We start from the raw sequence: 9,487 nt of genomic DNA, 5'->3' as shown, positions 1-9,487 counted from the left end.
ACCCACATTCTCTGACTAGCACTGGGGGCATGATTAGGAACAATTGAAGCACAAATGCAGTGTTCATTCCCAGTTAGAAGAGATTTGACTTCAAAGGTCCAATATGAATTCTTTCCTTAAAGAAGCACACTAGAGCAGAGTAATTAGAGATTCAGGTTCTAGTGCCAAACTACTGGATTCAAATCCAAGCTCTGCCACTTGCTAGCTGTGTGACTTGGGCAAGATGTTTAACCTCTTCTGTGCTTCAATTTCCTCATTTGTAAAATAGAAATAATAATAGCCATCAACTTGTAGGGATGCTGTGAAGAATAAAAGTGTCAGTACATATTAAAGGGCATAAAACAGCACCCGGCAGATAGTAAGTGCTCAGTAAAAGCAGCACTCTCCAATCTCCTCTTGCTGGACTTTTATACTGCCTGGGGCCTCCCTGGGAGTACACAGGCTGGAGTTTCCAGATGGATGTGGGGTCTTTCAAAATCCTGACATAAACAACATTTTGTATGGGTTCTCCAATGTCCACAATCATGGTTCAGACAATAACCAAGATTATGCAAATTTCACACACTATCTATAAGAAAGATGAGCCCAGTGTAGCCATCCCACCCCCGCTTTCCAATATTTTTGAGAGAAGCTCCTCAACTACCACAGGAAAGAAGTCTTTATCAATGCAACCCCAACAGTCGAGCGTCAGCCATGGTGAAGGCCAATTGTGGTCTCCTAGTGAAAGACTGACACAAATAAGTCACAAAATACCCTTCACTCTCAAGGTAGGAATAATTTCATATAGCTTCAGTTCTCATATATGGCTAGGGGGGTTCTCAAACATTTTATTTAAATTTCATTTAAAATGTATTTTAACCATCTAAACAAACCATAATGAAAATGTGGTATATACCCAATTTTGATACCTAGAGGCCACCAGCCCATTAGCTCAGGATACCAAATTAACTTATTTTTATGCAGGCCTCTGAATGAAGTTTTCTCGTTTTAATTAAAAAGTACCCTAAGAATCAAGCTGTGAAAAGGCTATTGCTATTTGCAACTACTCAACTGTATAAATCAGGATTTCTTGGCGCTATGCAACCCAAACCAAAATCTAGAGAGAAACTGGATGCCAAGACTGATACAACTCTGCAATTTGATGCATAGGCCCTGATTTCAATTTTCTGTGCTCATCAAAACAACATCATTCACATCGATACAGAGTAGGTATTACCAATTACAAAATACATGCATGGGCATAAAATACTGCTCTCATCTCTTTTATGTTTAAGGGTTCCAAATAAATATTTTATTATTGGAAGAAGTTTGAAATCCCACTATAATTGTTATAATGGTATTCCAGTGTCCCTCAAAACCCTCCTCCATGCCTCTCCCAGAGCAATGCAATCTCTCCATTATACGCCTATGACTGTGACTCTCTCCTACTTGAAAACTTTCAGCGGCTCCTCCCATTCCCCATAAGACAAAGTGAGGACTCCTCGGCTTGGAAGACAAGGGCATAGCACTCTCATTCCCACACACTGTTCACTGGCATCTCTTGTTCCCTGGCATCAGTCCCTGCTCCAGATGCACAGAACTGCTTGGTATTTCCTAGGAAATGTCAGGTATTTTCATACTATTCCCTTGGCCCCAAACGCCCTTATCTCTCTCCCGCTCCCGGCCACCTCCCCTCACTCCAACTCAGTTCTGAAATTCATCCGTCAGGACCCAACTCAAGCAGCATCTCCTTAAGCTGCCCATGGCTCATTGGTGCCCCTGTAGTGCCTTATACCTGGCTCTATAGTGAAATCATCAGCATGCATCTCCACGTTCCCCACCTGACTGAGAGCTTCTGCTGATGTAGTGATGTATTTATCTTTATATTCTGGCACACACAGGTGTAAAATAAAGTAGAAGGAAGAGAGGGAGGAGAAAGAGGGAAGAGGGAAGAGGACAGAAGGGAGGACAGAAGGGGAGGAAGTGACAGCCAAGCTTCTCATGCCACACCTGCCCACCTCCCAGGAGCACAGAAATAGCCCTTCCATATTAAGCTGTGTTCCTGGACTACCTGCGTGCTTACTCTTTTCCCTGCTCTTTCAAGATAATAATACCTTTGATTCCATTTCAGCGTCATAACACTGAATAACACTTGTGAAGCAGTGTTACTCCTATTAGACAGATGAGGTAACTGAGACCAGAGACATAAGGTGATGGGCCAGAATTCTGCCAAGGCCCTGGTCTAATTCCCCTAGGGGCCCAGTTTACCCATCCCTGTGTGTTCAGTTCATATGTACATGTGTGTAAGTATGCACACTTTGCTAGGGCACTGTGGTGGGAGGGACGTGGCTTAGTCTTTTCTATTAAAGAGATGATTCAGCCAAAGCTACCATTTTGTGAATTAGAAGCAGCATTTTGCCTTGGGCTTTTTATTCTGTGCAGATAGGTTGGTATGGAAACCATGCTTCTGAGGTTGCAATCAAAACACGATTTGCCTCTATTGGTGTTCTTAAAACGTTACATGCTGATAGTAGATGAGAAATTTTTACATTTACCACATCAATTCTTTCTTGTCAACAAGTGTCTATCTATAAATGGTTGTAAAGTAATTGTAGCAAACTCTTTCAAAATACTCCATATTTGTGCATTAACAGCGAACAAATATAGCTACTTTTCAGCATCTGTCTCCAACTAGATGGTAAGCTCCTTGAAGGCAGTGATATTTCATTCATCTCTGGGTGCTCAAGGATTAGATAGCGAATGGCACCAAGGACACATTCAATAAATGGGGTTTGATTGGATAAACAAGACAACTGTCAGTCTTGCCAATACAGGTTAACCACAACCTTTTACACTGGCCTAGCTCTACACAACCTTCAAAGCCTTCCTGCTACTTGACTTGGTCTTCCCATCTTTTCCACAAGTTAAACAGGGGACATATTATTAGTCGCATTATACGGAGGACAAAATAGAAATTCAGCAAAGTCCAGTGACTTAGCTGGGCTGGTCAACAAGCACTGGAATGCCAGCTCCTGGGCCAACACCTTCCCCTCCTCCCCACCCAGCCCCCGCCCCACTGCACCCCACCCCACCCCACCCCACCCCGCCCAATGCCTCCACACATTGAGCAGCAAGTACCTGCTCAACAGGCTCCAGAACACCCGCAGCTGACTCCCATACCTTCTCTGCTGTTTCATGAGCATCCTCTGTGGTGATTCAGTTTAATGCAGACCTCTCCAAAATGCATCTGGACTCGCACCCCAGCTTCTCTTTCACAGCTTTTCCTTGACACTGCATGTCCCTTTTTTCCTAATTAGCTTCAGCTTACCTTAGTTTTCACTGAAGTCTGCCCTGCCAGAGTCCTGGAGTACAGTGTATTTGTACACTAGAGTTTTTCTCGGTGTTTATTGACAGTAATTTCTAGGAGGCCATGTGAGTGGGGATGATAATGAATCACTCTGGGTACTTTTCCGCAGAGAATGAGCCCAGGGACCACCATGGGGGCTGGGCTGATGCGGATGTGGAGCTCCCTGAAAGGTAATCAGGGGATGCTTTATGGTACTTTAGGGAAGTGAGGACTCACAGGAGAGACGTCTATTTCTGTCATCCTGCCTTTTTGTCTCACTCTGAAGGTTAGGAGTAACCATCAATACCCATGGAGACCAGATGGGAGAAGCCCTCCCTGCTCCGAGCTGCTCACCTTAAAGGACCCGCCCCCTGCAGGGCCAAGACCAGAGCGAGGCAGGAGCCGGCCTGCCTTTGTGTGACCCTGAGAGTGATGCCTCCTTAAATTCTGCACTGAGGCACATCACCTGCCTCGCCCTAGTCCCAGCCCTGTGGCCCGGGCCTTCTTTGACCAGACCCACCCTAAGGGCAGAATTTGCAATGTTGATGTCCTGTGCCTACCCAGACCTGTCTGTCTCTCTAGATCATGAAATTCCCAAGGTCCCTGAGCCCGCCTCCAGAGGCTGCACAGGTGCCACTGCTGGGCATACCCCTAAGCAGGATGGAGTGTCTGCACGGCTGTGCAGACAGCCCTTAGCAGACGGCCCTGGCTGAGGGCGTGGGAAGAAAAGGTGGCCAGAAGCCTACTCTCTTCATCAGCCAAGCTCCAGGACAGAATCCAAAACTTCAAGAATTCAAAATTTGGATCTGACCTTCCATAATTTTATATGGTCTATTTTTTATGGTAAGAAGACAGAACGTTTTTAGTTTAACAATGTGTTAGGGTGATGTACTACTTTGAACTATTTATATGGGCCTCTATCCACACTCTTGTCTGGACCCCACAAATGTGAGCCTGGAGGAGTCTTGAGAGAGGATGACCTAAACTTCAGAAGACTCTGTGGAGAAATGACCCCTCCACACACACCAACTACTATAGGTCTCTATTTCTTGTATAGGACCATTGCAATTAATTCTTTGTCCTGATTTATGATCCTGCCTGCCAGGTAAAGTGTCAAGGTGGTATGTGAGCATGTGTATGAGGGCATAGGCTTAACATGGTCACTCATGAAGGATGAGGCCATTTTTGCTGAGGATGCAGCATGGTCGTTTGCATGACAATTTCCCCGACAGTGGACAGTTTCTTTGTCCATGAAAGAGGCAGCTAAACGGGGTGGGGCCCTGCATGTGGAAAGTGGCTGGAATCAGATCTGCCTCTCTCACAATTAGGGGAGAAGCTCTGCAGAGTCTTACTTCAGTGTCCTTACACTTCCTCCCTTCAGCCGAGCACAATGACTCACACCTGTAATCCCAGCACATTGGGAGGCCGAGGCAAGCGGATCATTTGAGGTCAGAAGTTCGAGGCCCTCCCTTTCTCTGCTTCCTTCAGGCCCTTCAAGCTTCCCACAAAATCAACACACATGCGTGCACATGGATCCTGTGATCTCCCAGAGCCTCCCAAGTCCCCCCAGGCTTTCCACTCTCCTGCTACCTTCCGCCACCAGTTTTGACCCATTAGGATTGACATGATGCAAAACGAGGCCCACGTTTTGGTGGCCCCAGGGACAGTACAATGTCAATAAAACATGGGCTATACAGCCTTAGACACACATGCAGGCGTAACATATATGCAAGATCATCTTCAGCTGCAAGGTTCTGAGTCCCAAGTCTCAGCCCCCACCCAGGCCCACCCAGCCCCAGGCGGGCTAGGCCATAAAAGTCATTTCTGGATTGTGTTCGTTATTAGGAGCAGGAGTGACAGAGAAGCCCGGCTGGAGCCTTTTCTTCTGGGATCCTCCTTGGTAACACACCCTGTCAGACCCATCACGTGCCGCTGGGTTTGGAGATTCTTGGACCCCAGCTGCCTGCCAATGGTTCTGCTAGTCCAAAACTTTGTTCACTCTCCCACCTCATGTGTGGGAAAAGGCTGGTGGCTGGTGGGGACACTCTGGCCCCTGATAGTTGGGGAGGAGTTGGTCTAAATCCACTCCTCCCAGCCTCACCTTCGCCCTCCACCACCCACCTGGGTCCCTCCAGAAAACCTTGCAAGGTCTGACTTTCTGCCTGGGCCTCAGCAGTCCTCTCAACTGTTCCAGCCCCCTCCTGGATCCGCTATACAAACACAGGCTCACTGCCAAGATGTGGAACAATAAATCTTCCCTCATTCTTTTATTCATGTCCTCACCTCTGCAGAGAGTGCTGAGAAAAAACAAACCTCACAAAATCCCTGTGGGCTCTGGCAGTCTGGCAGTCTCTTCTTTGCTCCTCTCTGACGATCTTTGGAAGACAAGAGGCCAGGAGAAGCCCATCCAGCTCCTGTAGGGGCGGCAGGCCCTTCTCCTCCTCCTCCTGAGTGGGCTCAACCACTCGAAGCCAGCACCTGTAACATGCTGAGCCCACACCAGGTTCTGGGGACCAGAAATCAGAGTGACCTGGGGAAACTGGGACATCGACATGCATGGCTTGCCGGAGTAACATTACACCTGCCTCACCTTCCTAGCCTCCTGCAAATTGCCAGAGAGCTTCTGGGCCTGGGAGGGCCAGGCTGTTTGCTCAAAACATTAGGTGAGGTGAGGGAGGGCTGCCCTGGCTGCCGGCTCAGAAGCTACCACAGGGAAGAAGTGGCAACCAGGGCAGCTGAGGGCCCTGAGGAAGGAGGGGCTGTCTCCATAAGAGCCTCAAGGGCAAGGCAGCATCTGCTGGTGTCACAGCCTTTGCAAAACAGTTCAGACCTTGAGAATTCCCAGGATCTTCCTCCTCCAACTCTGGGCAACAAGGAGTGCTTCCATTAAGCTCAATCAAACTGAGGAAGGATAGTAGGAGTGGGGGGTGCACCGAATTTTGCAGAACTCCATTTATACAGAAGAGAGGCACTGGACTTAGGGTGAGCCATGGTCCTAGTTTATCCAGAACTGAAAAGTTTCCCAGGACATAAGTCTTTCAGTGCTAAAATCAGGACAGTCCTGGGCCAACTGGGAAGATGTGTCAGCCTAACAGAGGGGCTGTGGGAAAAGCGATCCTCCCTCCCTGAGCCTGGCACGTGGCTGAGTCCAGAGCAGGGCTTGGTTCCCAGATGTCTTCTAGTGGTTCTGCTAACCCACAGCTTTCCTCACTATTCTAGGCATGAAGAAAAAGGCTGGAGGAAGGAGTGGGTCCTCATGGCCAGCTTAGGAGCTGTCAAGGAAAACAGAAAGAAGGAAAGCATTCACCGTCTGTGGCTGCCTTTGGGGAGCTGGGGCCCATAAGGCTTCAGACAGAGTCTGGGGTATCAGAAAGTGAGTTGGGGAGCACCTAAAAAGCTGCCAGGTTGAGGGGCTCAACCTTTCCTTGAATCCTTGCCCAGGGTACAAATGTTGGGTACAGCAACATGGTGAAAGCTGCCTTCCAAGTCTTTTACCCAGTTTCTATTGCTCCCATGGATGCAGAGGGCTCCCAGGGACAGGAGCCTGGCAGTGTTGTGAAGCCACAGCAAGCTGACTTCTATAGATCTGTCCCAGGGAACAGGCTCCTCCTAAAGGTTATCCAGACTGGAAGTGGTGGGCACACATCTCAAGAGGCAAAAGAAGTTTGAGTGAAAGCTGGTCTGACAAGGCAGATCCCAGTGGAGACCATCTCGCCAGACGTCTAAGTTGACAGATGAGAGAACAACATCCAGGGAGACTGAGTCACCTGCTGGAGAACACATTCCCATGTGGGATGTGATGGAACTCTGCATCTAGAACCATTGTTTCCTACTATCAGATGCTATAGCCAGAGGTTCCTTAGAAGGGAGAAAGCTCCAAGATGAGCCAGCCCTTTGCAAGTCTCTGCCTTCCTGGAGCCCACGTGCTGTTCAGGGAGATGCTAAGTAGCAAGGGCTCTGTGCCTCTGCAGCCACGACTTCTCTCTCCATTCTGTTTGATTCCCCAGCTTGGTTCCCTCCAGCACCACCTCCAGGTGAAAACCTCCACAAACCCACCTGGAGTGCTCCATCCTGGGGAGACCCCTGCTTGGCCTCTCTCTTTCCCAGCCTTGAATGTGTGAGAAAGACCAGTCTCAGCCCTCAAGAGTAGGAAGCTGCTGCCTACCTACTTCCTTATGAACCTGCCTAGGGATGGAAGGATTTAACACAGAGTTGAAAGAGTCATTAACAACACCTGGCTCTGATCAGTTTAGTAGGACACAGAGTCCTGAGGGTGGGGCACACCCTGAGTGTTTGCTGTGGCATGTCTACAGGGGAGGTAGAGACAGGGCTCAGACCCAGGATGCTGGACTGGAAAGTGGGAGCAGGTGAAAGCAGGTTTTCCTTTGAGTAGCCATGGAGCAGCAAGAGGGTCCTGAGAGCATGGCCAGGAGACGGCAGAGGAGAGAGGAGAGAAGAAGCATCAGAGGGACTTGGGAAAACATCTGACAGCTACCAAACCGGCTCTAGGCATTTATAGCATTTCCAGTTTTGTCCTATTGTGGGTGAGCCAAGCACCTCCAAAAAGAAAATATAAGAAAGAGCCTGAGAAATGTTCCTGAGGAATGGCAGGGCCGCCCCTTGTTCCCAGAAACCCTTTCAGGAAAAGCACGACTCCACAGAAGGTGTCAGGAGGGGAGAACCTGCATCTGATGTTAGAGGGATACTGAACCCTCTAGAGTCCTTGAGACCCTACAAGCATATAGAAGAAGAGGGAAGGGATCTACACCCATCGTGGCAGCCAGGAATGACCCTCTTGGAACATCTCAGGAGGCTGGAAATCTCTGCCCAAGCAGGTGTGATGCTGAATCCTACTGGAAGAAGGTAGAGGTTTCGCACATACAGCATTGCTCTGACTTCTATAACAATACGCTCTTGGAACTCACTGAGCAATTACTACTTCCCCACTCAGCTCTGCGCCTGGCTGGCTACTAGTAATTTATTGCAAATAAGTCATTTCTCCAATAAGACAGTCGGCTTTTCTACCTCCGAATTCCCTGCAGCGCTTAAGAGCGCTAGGAACCCAGCTGGTCCTCATTAAAGCCCTTCTGAACCCGAATCTTCCCATCCTTCCTGGTCCCACCTCCACCCCTTCATTCCAGGAGTAGGCTCAGGGGAACAGAGCTGGCCAGGCCACTCGCTTCCTTTCCCTTTCTAAAGAGCTGGACTGGCAGATGCTAACAAGGACAGTGAGAGCTCCTGCATCCGCAGATCTGACTGCCTGGCCAAAGAGAACAGGAGCTTCTGTACAGGTAAGCAAGGAATCATTATTAGCAAATTCTCTAATTAGGGTACCCTTTATAGCTCTCCTATAGGAGATATTAATTTGTAAGTTTTAGTCAGACCATGAATCTCAGGGAGAACTGGGAATTTCTAAGAATACTTCCTGAGAAGGGTCTTTGGCAGGAGCCTCTTAAATTCCTGGGTTTTGGTTCCTTCATCTATAAAAAAGTAGGTGTGGGAGGCCAGGTGTAGTGGCTTACAGCTGTAATCCCAGCACTTTGGGAGACCAAGGCAGGTGGATCACTTGAGGCCAGGATTTCGAGACCAGCCTGGCCAACATGGCAAAACCCTATCTGTACTAAAAAAAGAAAAGTACAAAAAAAATTAGCCAGGCTTGGGGGTGCACACCTGTCATCTCAGTCACTCAGGAGGCTGAGGCACGAGAATCGCTTGAACCTGGGAGGTGGAAATTGCAGTGAGCCAAGATTGTGCCACTGCACTGTAGCCTAGCTGACAGAGTAACACTCTGTCCAAAAAAAACAAAACAAAACAAAAAAACAGGTAGGTGTGCCAATGCATTACTGTAAGCAGGTGACTTAGACCAGGTGACCTGAGCAAGTACCTTCCAATTCTGTTCTGCTGTGCAATACTGGACCATCTCATTCATCCATGTGCATGACAGTGATGTCGATTTAGAGTAAAAAGACCCATGGTTGACATCCTGGCTTTGGTGCTTACCAGCTGGGTGGTCTTGGGGGAGTCACTTAATCTCTCTGAATTTTTTTATCTGGAAAATGAGGACAATAATAATAATATCTGCACCATACAGATGTGAGCTCCCACATATGGGCATGTTTTCTAAACTGAAAAACACTATTCAAATGTTAGTGATTATTGAAA

The sequence above is a fragment of the Rhinopithecus roxellana genome, chromosome 15 (assembly GCF_007565055.1).
Source record: "Rhinopithecus roxellana isolate Shanxi Qingling chromosome 15, ASM756505v1, whole genome shotgun sequence".
In the NCBI taxonomy this organism is placed as follows: domain Eukaryota; kingdom Metazoa; phylum Chordata; class Mammalia; order Primates; family Cercopithecidae; genus Rhinopithecus; species Rhinopithecus roxellana.
The sequence above is the reverse complement of the archived record's forward strand: the minus strand, read 5'-3'. Positions refer to the sequence as shown.